This window comes from Castor canadensis, chromosome 12, assembly GCF_047511655.1.
Source record: "Castor canadensis chromosome 12, mCasCan1.hap1v2, whole genome shotgun sequence".
In the NCBI taxonomy this organism is placed as follows: domain Eukaryota; kingdom Metazoa; phylum Chordata; class Mammalia; order Rodentia; family Castoridae; genus Castor; species Castor canadensis.
The window spans coordinates 28,564,337-28,580,865 of NC_133397.1; the positions used below are offsets into that span (position 1 = coordinate 28,564,337).

The following is a 16,529-nucleotide window of genomic DNA, read 5'->3' on the forward strand; positions in this document are numbered from 1 at the left end:
GTATCTATCATCTATTATCTATTTTTTGGTGTTCTGGATTTGAACTCGGGACCTCATGCTTGCTAGGCAGGCACTCTGCCATGTGAGCCCTAGGGCTGTCTTTCTTACAATTTTTTTTGTGTGTGTGTTGGTGTGTGTGTGAGTGTGTGTGGCTCCAATTGGTGTACTTTGTTTCTCTTACAGGTGAGAAATGGGTCACTAACCAGCTCTACATCCAGAAGATATGACAGGGTCAGTTATTTTAGCTGTCCAGCTGCATGTAAGAGAGAAGAAGGATGTGAAAGGCTCTTGAGTAGCCAGTCCATTCTATCTGCTAGAGAGTGTTAAAAAAAGCCACCAGGAAAGTGAATAAACATGTGATAACTGACTTAACTTAACAAAGGTGCCCTAGTAGAGGGTCACCACTGTCAATAATGAGAATCCCCACATATACATGGCTTTGTCGGGTTTCAGCATGGGGTAATACTGGCCTCATTGAGTGAACCTGAAAACACTCCATTTTCTTCTACTTGTGGGAGAGTTTTGAAAGAATTGTTATTGCATCTCTAAGTGATAGGTAGAATTCACCCATGAAACCATCAGAGCTTGGTATTTTCTCTGTGGGATGATTAAAAATCACTAAATCAACCTCTACTTGTTACAAAACTATTTGGATTTTCTATTTTTCTTTGAGTCAGTCAATGTTGGTATCATCACACCTTAACAGCTCTGCGAGTAGTTTTCTTATGTTAGTACCTTACATAACCATGTGCATTGGCATTCTTTGCACCTGTGTCAGCTCTCTGCCTTTGCCTTCAGCAAGGCCTCTTTGAACTCTGCAGCAGCTTTAATTTCTTCTTAGTCATTCTATAACCAATATATCATTGTGTGAGTTACAATGTGTGATCTGAGAGTTAATATTAGTAATTAAGATTGGAATAAAGAACCTGTTTGTCAAAGTCACAGGGCTATTGAGCGAAATCAGAAGCACTTGGTAAATTAAAGACAATGAAATTGAGGTAGTTTGTGAATTTATTGTTATTCAATACATTCTGACATTGTGGAAAGATACAAGCATGTTAGTTTGTTTCTGGCATAACTCATTCATGACACCAGTTTCTCTGCACTCTCATATAACACTTCTGAAACCAAATGTGTGAATTTTTTCTACAGTAAGAATTATCCAACTTTTTTTTTTTAATGGCACTGGGGAGGAAACCCAGGGCTATGTAAACACTTTACCATCTTCAACTCTTTGGATAACAGCAGAGTGTTTTACAATTCAATTCCATTTAATTCCATCTGACTAAAGTTAGCCTGAGATCCCAAAAGCTAAGGTCTCAGTTGCACAAGATTGCACCTACTTCAAATACCAATTACAACTCCAGGCCCCTGGTCCTTCTGCCTAAACAGCTATACACCAGGGACCCCCATGACTTCTCAGACTGGCTAGAATGACTAAGGGAAATGCTTTATTTACATTTATTAAACTCAGGAAACACTTTATTTACATTTACTGGCTTATTAAAAGGCCAGAACTCAGGAACATCCAGGTAGAGGAGATGCAGGGAAAGGTGTGGGGATAAGGGAGCATGGAGTTTCGAAGCCCTCTCTAGATGTGCTACCCTCCAGCATTTCCACATGATCACCAAACTCTGAAACCCATCAAACCTCACTGTTCAAGAATTTTTACAAAGCTTAACTTCCAGCTGCTCATCTCTCTCCTCCTAGAGGTCAGTGGATGGGGCTGAAAGTTTCACTCTATAATCCTTGATCTTTCTGGAGACCAGCCCAACCTGAGGCTAGTAGGGGCTCTACCCTGAGTAAGGTGAGACGGTAGTCTCTGGTCTTCTTGGTTTGCTTCTCCTGACATGGAATCTCTATGCATATGGGTGAGGTTGATCAGGGTCCCAGTATTCTTGGCCTGTTATGCCAAGGGTAGAGCCCCCACCCTATGATGGGGGCTGGGTGGAGAAGGGAGGCCTTGATATCTTCTTGGCTATGCTCGCTAGAATTCAGCCTCTGCCACCAGGAGCTGAGGGTTCAAGGGTGAGCACAGCTAGCAGCATGCCTCTCTTGGGCAGATCCCAATGCATCTGCCTGGGAACTGGAGAGCCAGGGAGCACTGTGATCTCAGCCACATCCACCCAGGTCGAAACTTCCCTCATGCTGAGCTGGGGGAGATGAGGATGGGAGGGAGTCATGGCTCAAATGCCATAGACTTGTTTTGCTGTTCTTACCAGGTTTTAGAAAGTTTCTTTAGTTGCTTCTACTCTAGGGAAATTCAAAAGACATTAAATGGTTGCATTTTTATAATTTTTTAATTATAGTTTTTATTTTTGAGGGAGTAGATCTGAAAGTTTATCACACTATCATTCTGGGAGTCATTCTCCATGTTGGCTGTCTGTGGGAATGTCAGAGGGACTTCCTCTGCACTGTATGTGCTGTGTAGAGTCACCTGGAGGCAGTTACTTTTATGGAGGAGACAAAATTCTGAACCTGAGTTCTACCTTCCCCCAGACTTAGAAGTCAGTGGGAGAATGGGGTGGGTGAGTTGCCTTTCAGCTGCCTACTATATATAAATGAATGTGGTGGGAGTAAGATTTATTCATAAAGAGTTCTCCCATTCTTTGGCTAACTAAAGGTAATTTTGTATTTTCTCACACAAATTCTCCCCTCCTTATTGTATCAAAGGAAGTTCTGCCTTTACAATCCAGATTCCAGACATTTAAAATTACCTAGTATTGGGAGAAGTAGGCAACAGGTAGAAAGGATATGGCTGCAAAGGTCAGAGGAAAGGAAACAATAGCTACAAAAAGCTGGTGAGGGACCCTGAATGGAGATGCTGTGGAGGGAGTGTGTCTACCTGGTTGGGTGGAGAGAGACCATCTTATTTTGAAGGGGAAGAGTGAAGGAATTCAAAAGACTCAGAAAAGAAAAAGATTTTAAGAAACTTTGAGTTATGGATAGATTTCCTATCATGTTGCTTGAGAGAAGTAAGTCTGTAGCCAGACTCCTGTGGCTCATGCCTGTAATCCTCATTACTTGGGAGGCTGAGATCAAGAGGACCATGGTTTGAGGCCAGTCTGGCAAATAGTTCATAAGACCCCATCTTCAAAATAACCTGAGTAAAATGGACTGGAGGTGTGGCTCAAGTGGTAGAGCACCTGCTTTGCAAGTGCAAAGCCCTGAGTGCAAACCCCAGTCCCAACAAAAAAAAGGTTTGTAATACTATTCTAATTTCTTTTGGCTGATGAATCCTACTTCTCTATGTGGAAATCTATGCAAGACTGGTCTATAAATCGTTCTCATTCTTATTGCATTTTAGTAAGTAAATACTGAATGTATCTCTGCCCCTTCTTTTTTAGGTCTCTCCCAGGAGTACTGACTATAAAAAGTGCTGATTTTTTCATATTAGAATCAGGAAAGCATTATAACCTGCCTTGGGAAAAGCATCTAAATGACCTGTCATTCTTTTTCTCATTAAAAAGATATAAACCTTATAAAATATATATTTTTATTTGATTGACATATCCAAATCCATAGTTAAATAATTTCACTAACACCTATTAAAACCGAGGTTCTGAAATTCCCTCTCAGCTAACAGAATTCTAATCAAAAGACTATGAAATGGCATTCTTCCCACAGTTCTCAGAAGAAGTGCTATTTAAGAAGTAACTTTAGATTTTTCCTGGATTATTTCATTGGCTGATGAGGAAGTGGTAGCAGCTAAAAGGACTCCTTTCACTTTCCAGGCTACACTCTGAGGATAGCATTTTTTCTCTCAATAAGACATGGGTGTGTGTGGGGGAGCAGTTTAGAGGGGTAGGGGACATTTTTGGAAGTGTAAGTTTGCCCATGGGATGCCTATATGGACATTTAGTGGGCTGATAAATATATGGATTTGAATCCTGGGATTGCTGGGCAGAAGATACTGATTTTGAAGTCAGCAAGGCAATGATAGCCGCAAAACAAGAGGGAACAAGTATTCCAATGGAGGGAGAAAGTGAGGAACACTGCTATGTAACCCACGCTGGCCTGCAACTTGTGATCCTCCTGCCTCCACTTCCTGAATGCTGGAATTATAGGCATGCATTCTGTGCCCGCATGAGAAAGTGAATTGGTGGAAAAGGAGTCATCTGAATAGAAGGTGGCAAAATACCGGAGAGTGGAGAAGGAAAGAGGATTGGGCAAAGGGACTGGAGGCACTAAGCAGATTCAACAATCTCAGGAGCTCTGGGAGGCAAGAATTTCTAGAGAGAAAGAAAATGATTGATGATGGCTAATTCTGAAGATAGGTTAAATATACACCCATGCACCCACGCATGTGCACGCACACACACACACACACACACACACACACACCCCTCACTAAAACAGAAAAGTATTGTGACCACTTAGACTTTTATTCAGAGTTGAATGAGTGGATTTGGTGGCCAGGAGGTTCTTGGTGACTTTACAAGTTACAGAGTAGTTGGGGGGGATGGGAGATTGCTGTGGTCGAGGAGTAAATTGTAGGTGGGGAAGCCGAGAGATGGAGTATAATCTATTGCTTTAAAGATTTGAATGAGAAGGAAGTAAAGCTAGACCATCAGCTCATTTACAGGAAATCAAGCCCCCAAAGAACAGGTTAATGTGTTTTCATCTTTTTTATTCATCACCCTAACACGTCTAGTCTCATATGTAAGAGCTCAACAAATACCGTGTTTTCTTTAGTCTTGCTATGCAATCTTACTATGCAGCTCAGGCTGGCCTCGAAGTCAGTGGGTAGCCCAGGCTGATCTTGAACTCAAGATCTTCCAGCTTCAGCCTGTCATGTTCTGGGATTATAGGTGTATACCACTGCACCTGGCTAGCAAATACTGTTGGAAAGGCAAGACAAGGAGTTAAGGAGACAATCAACAGAGAAGTTCAAATGACCTACTCTGTTCTTTCTCTTGTTTTACGTTCCTGGACTCACACTCTTGCTTGGTTCTCTGTATTTAGAGAACAACTGGCTAGCAGGCTTCCTGGTGGCCACTCTGTTGTCTATGCTTATTAAGTGATGGTTTAGAAACCTTTCCAAGGTGTGTATTGAGAGAGCCATAAATTTATGCTTCTTATATGAAAGTGTATCATTCTGAAGCCAGGAAGAAAAGCTCACTTATTACCTCTGTCCTCACCTGATCACCACACATGGTCTCTGTATTCTGATTAGCTTCCTCAGTCATTTCACCATTGTTTCTCTGCCTTTCCATACCTGGGCTATCTAAATCATGTTCAATTGGTCTTTTCTTAGATGAGTTTCTCATTTCTGATTACATGTTAAAATCACCCGGGAGATTAAAAAAATATTGATGCTAGGGTTCTACTCAAGACCAACTCTAATCAGAACCTCTTGGCACAGTGCCTGGGTACTGAAATTATTGCTCTCTTGGAGATTCTAATATGTAGTTGATTAAATACCAACTATTTTTAGAGGTACTAAGGTTTGACCTTAGGGCCTCATGCTTGCTAGGCAGGCATTCTATCATTGAGCTACTTCGCCAGTCCATTTTTTTGTGTTGGGTATTTTAGGGTCTCATGAACTATTTGCCTGGGCTGGCTTTGAACTGTGATCCTCCTGATATCTGCCCCTGAGTTGCTAGTATTATTGGTGTGATTCATTGGCACCTGGCTCTTTGCTTTATTTAATTTTTTTTTTTCAACCTGGCATCTACAGTTCATTTCAAATCTCTTTCCAAATGACCTCCAAAGTCCCTGAACATGGCTGGATCTCCAGAGAGGACAATATTCTTGTAGAGAAGATGTCTGACATGAATAGGACAGTTCTGAATTAAGATAGGTTGTGTAAAGTCTGGATTAGCAAACTCTGGATGAAAAATGATTTCAGGTCCCAAGAACTTCTCATAACTAACACCAATGGAAAATTCTTTCTCTGAGATAGCATTAATTCCAGCATACTATTTAATCTACACTGACCTGTCAGTAACATGCTTGTTAAATTCTTTTACTAAATCTGGGCAGACATATCTATAGTACTCCTTCACTGCCTTAGCAGTTTCCAAGGATTGTTCTGGAAGGATTCTAATTATATGGTCTTTCAGCAGTTGTGGAATAAAACATGTTATAGCTTGTTCTACAATTGGAATATGTTCAATACAGCTGCCAATCACACACCTGTCAGGCTCAGGAATGGTATGAGTGACAGCATCTCCTTTATTCTTGTACCAGTCAACATTCCCTCCTCTTCTTGTCTGGAGCCTCAGGATGCAGCTAAGGCAAGAACAACCTGCACAGCAGTGTGCAAACCTGGAACACTGAAGGACTCAAACAATATTTCAGCACTATATTCCTTATTTTCTGGAGTATTCAGTAGAGGTTCAGTCAAAAGAAAATAATAGTCTTTAGGTTCTTCCCTTAAGTATTTAAAGATCACTTGCTGCATAAACTTTTCCATCAAGTCCCAATCTCCATCTCTACCATGGTAGATTTGTTACTTTATTGCATGTATAGGTTTTTCTGTTGCTTCATCACTTATGAAGATGTCTAGGTCATGAATACCTTTCATTGACCTCCTTTGAGCTTGATCACCTTAATAGCAATACAAGATGGGAAGATAAACTGTGGTTCCGTATTTCTAGTGTTCCTTAGTTTTGTATATCCCAGGCAGGCTGGCAGCCTTCCCACCATCTTCCTCCTCAACTGCTGCTGTTGTCTACTCTGTGCCAGTTGGTGGCAGGAGATGGGAGTTATCTCACCATCCATAGCCTGGCTGCTCTCTGTCATGGGGTGGAGCTGGCTGGGTCAGTGGTCACCACAACCCTTAGAACAATCCTTCCCAGTGACAGTCCATGCTAGATGTAGGATAGGATGGCAGTGTAGTTTCTCTGGCTGAAGGAATGTAAGAAGTTTCTACTCTGAATGTTGGCTCCTTCTAAACTGTCCTGAGGTACTTCTGCTGAAATCTGGGGTTCCTAGGACATAGATTGAAAATCACCACTTCAGAGTGATAGCAGCAATTCCAAATACCAAAAGGTAACAGTAGAACAGTCATGAATTTTTTTTTCCTAATAAGATGTCAAGTCCACTCTTATTCAGTCGTCAAGGTTACAGAAGATAGCACACTTCATGAGAATGCTGAGAAGTGTGGAAGGAGTACCTAGGAAAAGGAGATAAGAGCAAGGAAAAGGAGCAAGAGAGTGAGGTTAAAATATCACATTGTGGAGAAATAGTTGAAGTGAATGGCAATGTTTAGTCTGGAGAGAGAAAAAAATGTGATAACTTTATGAAATATTTTTAGGATGGTCACATGTCAGTAGTAGTGACATAGTTCTATGTGGATGCAGGACAGGTGCCATGGGGTGGGTGGCAGTTTCAGGGAAAAGGCTTTTGGTTTAATTTAAGCAGTTAGTTTCTAATAATAGAATAAGCCTCCAAAGAGTGAGTGAATTCCCAGTCGTTGGAGATGGTGGTCCTTTGACTCTCTCCCTTCCTCATGTTGAAGAAGAGAGTTACTCATGACACTTGTTAAAGCAGACAAGGCAGGCTTTATTAAGGATCTTCTTGTTAGGGATAGGGACAGTTGCCTTGGGAATTTTCAGTGGGCTAGAGGGATTGTGCTCAACTCTGAATCCAACGAGGAAACATGGGAATTTATACCTGAGGAGCAGAGTGGGGTCAGTGGATGGAAAATTACTGAGGGGAAACATTAGGAATGAGGGAGATTTGGGCCAAGACAGGGCTAGCAGATATCAGGGATAAGGAATTCTGGGTAAACATGACTTAACATGATTCTACTACAGCCAGGCGTGGAAGTCCAAGGATAGGCCTAGTAAAAAAAAGGGAGCTCAGAAGAGCCTGACTAGAGTTTGGTCTTTGTCATTCATATACTTAATTTGAATTCTCACAATATTTTAATTAAAACATAGCTTTCATCAAATATAATTAAAGTTTGACTACCTGCCTCATGAATGGTTCTCGATTACACTGTTGACAGAAAGATATAGGACAATCAGTTGTGAAATACGATTTTACTATAAAATTACTAAAGCTTGCAAGTGATTTGCTTTAAAATGAGTGATAAATTAGGATGGCTTTGTGTTGTGCTTATGCCATGGTCACTTTCATTTTTCTGTATTCTGTGATGCATATTTGAGTGGAAGGAAGGTGTGGCTTGTTGGCCAAAGGGTCTAAAATAACCTGTATTACATCAGATGTAAATTACGGTCTACAGGAAGTGACTGACACTAACCCTTCATGGAAAAGCATGGGGAAATACAAAGGGGCACATCTGAGAGTTTTGCCTTTGGAACCATTTGCCTTTACTTCCCTGTATGTATTCTATGTTTCTCCCAATTCTTGAGAGTGCTATGGGAAAGTGTCCTCTGCCCTCTGTGGCACTTTGGGCAAAGTATGTAGCTCCCTGTTTTTACCACATTGGAAGATGTGGATTTGGAACTTGATATATATACAAGACAGTGTCTCATTATGTAGCCCTGACTGGACTTGAGCTCTTCATTTTCCTGCCTCTGCCTTCACCTCCCGAGTGCAGGGATTATAGACGTGTACCATCACACCTGACTTAGATTTGAGGGTTTTTTTTGTGGTACTGGGGATTAAACCCATGCTAGGCAAGCACTCTACTGCTTGAATCATATCCCCAGCACTTTTGTTTTTGAGACAGAGTCTCCCTACTTTTTTGCCCAGGCTGACCTTGAACTCGTCATCCTTCTGCCTCTCAAGTAGCTGGGATTGCAGGTAAATATCAACTTACTTGTGCTAATTCTACATATTTCTATAACACGTAAGTGACACAGGTCACACTAGACTGTGATTACAAGGTGGGAAATATGTAATGTCCCCACTCTACTTGTTGGGGTTAAACAGTGAGGACAGCCATGTTAGGGCCAGATCCCTTCCCCTCTTGCAGGTGGCTTACTGGAAATTCTCCACCCAACCCCAAAGTTGTTAACCTTTATCTCCCAGATGGGTACCAAGGACAGCTGAACAGACAATAACCTAACTACAACTTATCTTTTTTGGTTGCCCAACAACAGTATCCCTTAGTGACCTTCCTGGTACTTTTCCAGTAGCCCCCTATATCTAGCCCAAGCCTATGTGTGCCAGTGGGCTCTAGCTCTCTTGCTGGGGTTGCCCTCCACAGGGCTCCTGCATGAACAATAAACCCTGTGCTGGTGTTTGAGCGGTCTCTCTGCCTTTTCCATGCCTCTTGTTTTCTAACACTACTAAAGCTAAAGTGAACTACACTTAATCCTTTCTGTCCAACCACTGGGCCAGCCAAGGGTAAGGCACAGGAGGGACCAGGTGCTGAGTGTGCTGTTTGACATATTGCACATTTCTCTATCTGGAAATCATAACCACATATTTAACTGATATTCAGTGACAGTAAGCTAATATTTTAATAGGGGAAGAGGTACTTTTGGAATGCCAATGAAAATTATTTGAGAGCCACAGGCTGACCTGAGGATTACAACGGTAGTCTATTACTAAAGAATTTTATTAGAGACCATTGAGTGGATGCCCTCCTGGAATCTTATAATGATGTGTCTGTTTATCTATGTATCTATCTATATATGTATGTATGTATGTATGTATATATGTATGTGTGTATGTATATGTCTATCTACCTATCTATTTGCTGTCATTATTTACCTGTCACCACTTTGTCTGTCATTGATACCTCATTAATTTAATCTGTAGGTCAGGGAATTATCCAGACTCTGACATACTTTTTTAAGAGTATATTTATTCAGAAACTCAGTCCACTAACCAATGTAATATTAGAAATAAAATTCAAATTTTTTTCTTGCCTGTAGGAGTCATGTTAAAACTCATTAATTGGGCAGGTTCTGTAGCTTAGTGGTAGAGTGCTTGCTTAGCACATGAAGACACTGGGTTCAATTCCCAGAGCCACAAACAAACAAATAAACAAATACACTTCATTCATTAAGAGGAATTTGTAGGCTATTTTGCCCAAGTGTTACCTCTGTGAAAAAGTCCTCCTCTCCTGATAAAAAAATAAAGTTTTCGGAGTATGTGCTTACATAGAACATCCCTGTGTGCATTCCAGGAATAGTTAGGGCTATTTCTTCTTTGCCCCCATAAATAAGCTAAAGCAATGGAGATCAAAAGTGAGGGCCTGTGACAAAGAACTCTCTCTGGGTCCATTGTGTGAATGATTTATAAATAATAGAAGATGTTTATCATGTGGTTGTCAGGTCAAGACACTGGCAACCACAGCAGGGAAGAGGATTGCCTGGGGGACAGGAACATTACTCAGGATATGATTGCTTTGTTCTTTGATTTAATAATTCATTTGCAGAAGACCAGCCATGTTATACTCCCTAGAGATTCTGCCCCACATATGTCAAAACTGACTTTTGAGATAGTTGCAGATGATGAAAAATCAGTGACAATCAGTGACCAGGACTCATAAATTCCTACATTCCTCAGAACTGCACCTGCAGGTACAAATACAGCACTCTATATTTAAATATAATATAATTATATTAAATTAAACATAATTCAAAGGAAAGGTTAAATTATACATGTATATATACACATATGTATATCACTATCATATAGTAAGTCTTTGAACAAAGAGGGAGTCAAAGATAGACTCCAACTGCTATTAATAGTCTACTCAGAAAGACTATGAAATGTTAGAACCATGTATGTCGTAAAACTAACATCTAAAGTTATGCTGTGCATATAAATCCGAGCCTTGGGAGGTGGAAGCAGGAAGATTGAGTGTTCCAGGCCAACTTGGGTTATATAGAGAGTTTAAAACCACAGCCTGGGCTACATAAGTGAGATCCTGCCTCAAAACAACAACAGCATCAACAAAAAAGGAAGCAAGAACATTAGGTAATATATCTAAAACTGTACAAGGAAGAAAATTCATAGTATTGAATGCTTATGAAGCTTAAAATGAGTAAATTTGATAATCAAGAAGCTTGGAAAAAACAACAAAACAACCTGTGAAAATTAGGGTAACATAAGTAAAAAGCAAAAATGTAGTCTTTGAGACATTTCAAGATTTGATTTACCTAACAAATACTTATCATTGGCTATTTGTATAAAATACACATGTGTTAGGGGTATCAAATGACTGTCTTTCCCAGGGGATTTGATTTTTGGAAAGAGTTGTGTATTTTGATTTAAGACTATCAAATCATTATTTTAAGTGAAGTCTTTCCCTTAGTTGGTTGTTATTTGGTCATGTGATAGCTATTGGTAACTTTACATTAGTTTCACACCTAGCCACCCCACAGTATTATTATTTTTTTTTTCATTTTTCTTTTATTATTCATATGTGCATACAAGGCTTGGTTCATTTCTCCCCCCTGCCCCCACCCCCTCCCTTACCACCCACTCCTCCCCCTCTCTCTCCCCCCCTCAATACCCAGCAGAAACTATTTTGCCCTTATTTCTAATTTTGTTGTAGAGAGAGTATAAGCAATAATAGGAAGGAACAAGGGTTTTTGCTGGTTGAGATAAGGATAGCTATACAGGGCATTGACTCACATTGATTTCCTGTGCGTGGGTGTTACCTTCTAGGTTAATTCTTTTTGATCTAACCTTTTCTCTAGTACCCGTTCCCCTTTTCCTATTGGCCTCAGTTGCTTTAAGGTATCTGCTTAATTTCTCTGCGTTAAGGGCAACAAATGCTAGCTAGTTTTTTAGGTGTCTTACCAATCCTTACCCCTTCCTTGTGCACTCTCGCTTTTATCATGTGCTCATAGTCCAATCCCCTTGTTGTGTTTGCCCTTGATCTAATGTCCACATATGAGGGAGAACATACGATTTTTGGTCTTTTGGGCCAGGCTAACCTCACTCAGAATGATGTTCTCCAATTCCATCCATTTACCAGCGAATGATAACATTTCGTTCTTCTTCATGGCTACATAAAATTCCGTTGTGTATAGATACCACATTTTCTTAATCCATTCGTCAGTGGTGGGGCATCTTGGCTGTTTCCATAACTTGGCTATTGTGAATAGTGCCGCAATAAACATGGATGTGCAGGTGCCTCTGGAGTAACAGTCTTTTGGGTATATCCCCAAGACCCACAGAATTATTTTATTGTTTGTGATGGTTTTCCTATCTTTTTTGGTTTTCCAGGCACATAGTTATATAATTATAAATTATGTAATTTATAATTAATGATTATTTTATCTCCTCCTGTTGAGTTTTTATATTCTTTATTTCCTCTCCTAACTGAATTGGCTAATACCAGACTGACAATCCCCTCCTTTTTTTTTTTTTAATGTCTACAACATTTTATTCAGGTTACCATTTCCTGAAGCATTCTACACAAATTACTTTGCATCAAACTCTTAAATCACCAACGTTTGTAGGAGTCCACTGCATAAATTTTCACAGGACTTTGAAATGTTGTCACCACTAACAGTTTTATTTTCCACATTCTCAGAGTTTGGTCCAGAGTGCATCTCACATGGGTCCCATAGCAGACTTTTGTACATTCTTTGTAATCAGGGCTTCTCTCCATAGTATTTCCCTGTGTATCAACTGCAGCCAGGTTCCTCAAGGTTTCCTGCATGAAATCTTTGTAAGGGCTTCTTCTGTGAAGCACCCAGCAAGGTCTACTGCTCCACGGTGAAGTTCATAGCCATATCCTCATAGGTCACTGACTCATGATTTTTGTCCATTCTGAGCTGTGATGGCCACATTTAAAGATGAAGGACAGGGGAGGATGTCTCCACAAATAGGCTTTCCTATAGTTTTACTCCAGGAAGACCTTTTCTGTTCACAGTAGGCTCTGCAATCCAGTGCAGATTTCTCCACAGTGACTCTCTTCTGAGTGTTCAGAAGGTCTCTTGACTGCTTCATACCATTCCTGGCTGCCAGGTGTCCTGCTAAAATATAAAAGTATAGAAGATAAAGTACAAGATGTTGGAGACATGATAATGAACTGTGTAAAGGGGTCAGAGCAACCAGCCCTCAACCTCTCCCTGCATATCATTACCACAGCCCCAGTGTACAGAGTGAACTGAACTTCTTCCAATCACTTCCATCGAGGATGCTGTAATTCTGTCTAAAACCTAGACATAGTGACAGCTTTGATGAAAATATACAAATGAATATAGTAGATAAACCTGTGCCAAATGCACAATTGGCTTTACTCTATGACTGTGTTTTCAAAATAGTCTACAAGTAAAGTAATTCTTTTGGGACTAGTCAGAGCTTATTTTTAAACCCTCTGTGCCAAGTTCTCTGCAATTTGGCTACCAAGTGACAATGGTCGGCAGTCCTGAAGTCATTCAGAGCAAGGGAACGAGGGCCCCATGTTCTATACAATCACCCTCTATTGCTGAGCTAGACAATCCAATAACCAGAATCTGCTGAACTTGTAAACTGCTGCTAACTTACTGTATTTAAATTTTTTTTTCAGGCACACATGGGTTCATATGTAAGTTTAACAAAATTATCAAAGAACAGATTATTTTAGAGCTTTATCTTTTTGGTTTTTATTTTTTGATTTGCTTAATTTTTTTTGGCAGTACTGGGGTGTGACCTCAGGGGCTCTACCTTTTAAGCTGTACTCCCTCTGCTTTTTTTCCCTTAGTTATTTTTCAGTATGGGGCTCACTAATTTTTTGCCTGGCCAGCCTCAAATGTGATCCTCCTAATCTCTGCTTCTCTTGTGCTGGGATTACAGTGTGTGCCACCATGCCTGGCTATTTATCATTTCTATACGGTGAAAACATTCAAAATCTTTTCGCCTAGCTTTTGAGATACGCAGATCATGTCATGATGCAGTCATCTTACTGTGCAATGGCACACTAGAATTTCTTATTCCAATTAACTGCACTTTAGATGCCATTGATCTGCCTTTCCCCATCCCTCCACCATGAACTCTTCTCTGTATCTGGTAACCACCGTTCTATCTTAGTTTCAATGAGATCAACTTTTTTGTATTCCATATAAGAGTAAGATCATATGGTACTTATCTTTCTGTTCCTGGTTTATTTCACTTAACAAAATGATCTCTAGTTCCATTCATGCTGTCGTAGATGACAGAATTTTGTTCTTTTTCATGGCTGAGTCATACTCCATTGCACATATGGTCATTTTCTTTATACATTCATCAGTTGATGGAAATGTAGGTGATTCTATTTCTTTGACTGTTGTAAATCATGCTGCAATAAACATGCATGTGTAGATGTCTCAGGAAATACCCACCTATTTCCATTTCAGTATCTAAGGTAGTTGTCATACAACTTTCCTGCTTAGCTATGTCAACATGATGTGTTATACTATGCATTTTTGGAATAAACCCACTTGGTTTTTGTGTGTCTGCATGTAGACATATGTAAGCTTGCCTTTAGAATGCCCTCCACAGAATAATTGCAGCACATGCTGTTTATTTATGAATACATTTAGGTACCTATTACCTATTCTTCATTGCTCTCCATATTCTATTTAATCCCAGTTTATGGGCTATTACACACATTGTTCCACATGGTTATTTGTTTGCCAAGCCATTCATTAGCAGCCATGTTTCTTTTTTTTTTAATTTTTATTTTATTCATATGTGCATACATTGTTTGGGTCATTTCTTCCCCCTTCCCCCCTGACCTCTCCCTTCCCCCCTCTTACCCCTTGCTACCAGGCAGAAACTATTCTGCCCTTATCTCTAATTTTGTTGAAGAGAGAGTATAAGCAATAATAGGAAGGAACAAGGGTTTTTGCTAGTTGAGATAAGAATACTATACAGGGAGTTGACATGCATTGATTTCCTGTACATGTGTGTTACCTTCTAAGTTAATTCTTCTCGAACTAACCTTTTCTCTAGTTCCTGGTCCTCTTCTTCTATTGGCCTCAGTTGCTTTAAAGTATCTGTTTTAGTTTCTCTGTGTTGAGGGGCAACAAATGCTATCTAGTTTTTTGGGTGTCTTACCTATCCTCATACCTCCCTTGTGTGCTCTCGCTTTATCATGTGATCAAAGTCCAATTCCCTTGTTGTGTTTGCCCTTGATCTAATGTCCACAAAAGCAGCCATGTTTCTTGACTGGTGGTTGGAGTAGGGATAGATCCAGAATGCATTAGACTGCTACAGATGTGCAGTGTCTGTCATGGTTTGAACCTGAAATGTCTTCTGAAGGCTCATGTGCTAAAGGCTTGGTTGCCATTGATGGCTTTTGGGAAATGATTGGATCCTGAGGACTCGGACACAATCAATGAATTAATCCCTTGATGCATTCCTAATGTAATGACATTATTGGGAGGTGGTGGAAAACTAGGAGGGGGGCCTGCTTAAAGGAAGTAGGTCACTGGGATGTGCTGTTGAAGGGTGTCTTTCTGCTTCCTGTTTGCCTGTTGGTAAGTAGCCCTGCTCCACTACACCCTCTCTGGCATGATGCTCTCCCTCACCACAAGCCCAGAAACAATAATGCCAAATGACCATGAACTAAAACCGTGAACCAACATAAATCTTTCTTCTTTTAAATTGTTTCTCTCAGGAATTTGTCATGGTGATAAAACACTGACTAACACAGTGCCCAAGAATCCATTCTTTCCAGCTCATCTTGGGTAGTCACGAGGACAGTGGCTCAGGATGAGATCTTGAAGGTAAAACCAGAGGTTCAAGAGGACAAAGAACAAGTGAGATCTTCCAGGGAACAGACTCGCAGAATGACAACTGGCTCATCAAGGGATTCTCTCTGTTGCCATGGAAAGGATTCTTCGCTTTCTGTCCATCAGGTTATGTAAAACAGGCACTGTCCATCAGTGATGGCTGTGTTCTGTCTCATTCTTCTCTTTCCTTGAATTGACAGAAACATTACATTTACTCATTTTCATTCATTCATACATTTATTCACTATTGGATACTGGACAATGACAGCAGTAAGGGACTGCATTGTCTGCAGAGAATTTAAAAACAGTAATAAGTGACTAAAAAGACAGGAGATGTAGCTCAGTGGTAGAGCACCTGCCCAGCAGCATGAGGCCGTTTCATACCCAGCACAGTCAAACAAACAACAAAAACTGACTGAAAGGCCATCTGCTTGTCATTATCACCACGTGGAGCCGTTCTGAACAATGTCAGTGATAAAATACTCCTCTCCATGGGGGAGAAGTTGTCTTCAACTGATATCCTTCATAACTTACTATTTTTGTTTTTGACACAGGATCTCACTGTGTAGTCCAGGTTGGCCTCAAACGCCTGAATCTCCTATTTCAGCTTCTTGAATAGCTGGGATTAGAGGTGTGCTCCACAGTGCTCAGCTATACTTCACTTTTGATGACATCACTGGATTATTAAATTAATTGCTGAATTAACCTATCCTGGGGCCACAAGGCCTCAGGACTTTTTTTGGGGGGGTCGGTACTGGGGTTTGAACTCAGGGCCTCACACTTGCGTGACAGGAACTCCATCATTTGAGTTACTCTGCCAGCCTCTTATGAGGTCTTGAAACCAGAGTTTTAGGCTCTAGGCCCAAACTCATAGGCTTCCACCTGCCATGTCAGGTCGCTTTCCCCAATACACCAAATAACGAGGCATGGCCAAGGGCAGAGAAAGGA

General features: G+C 40.5%; 1 pseudogene; it reads right to left on the bottom strand.

Annotated features, from left to right (window-relative positions):
- Positions 1–5,648: 5,648 nt before the first annotated feature.
- On the bottom strand, positions 5,649–6,651 carry LOC109694255 (actin-related protein 3 pseudogene; annotated as a pseudogene).
- Between the last annotated feature and the right edge of the window lie 9,878 nt (positions 6,652–16,529).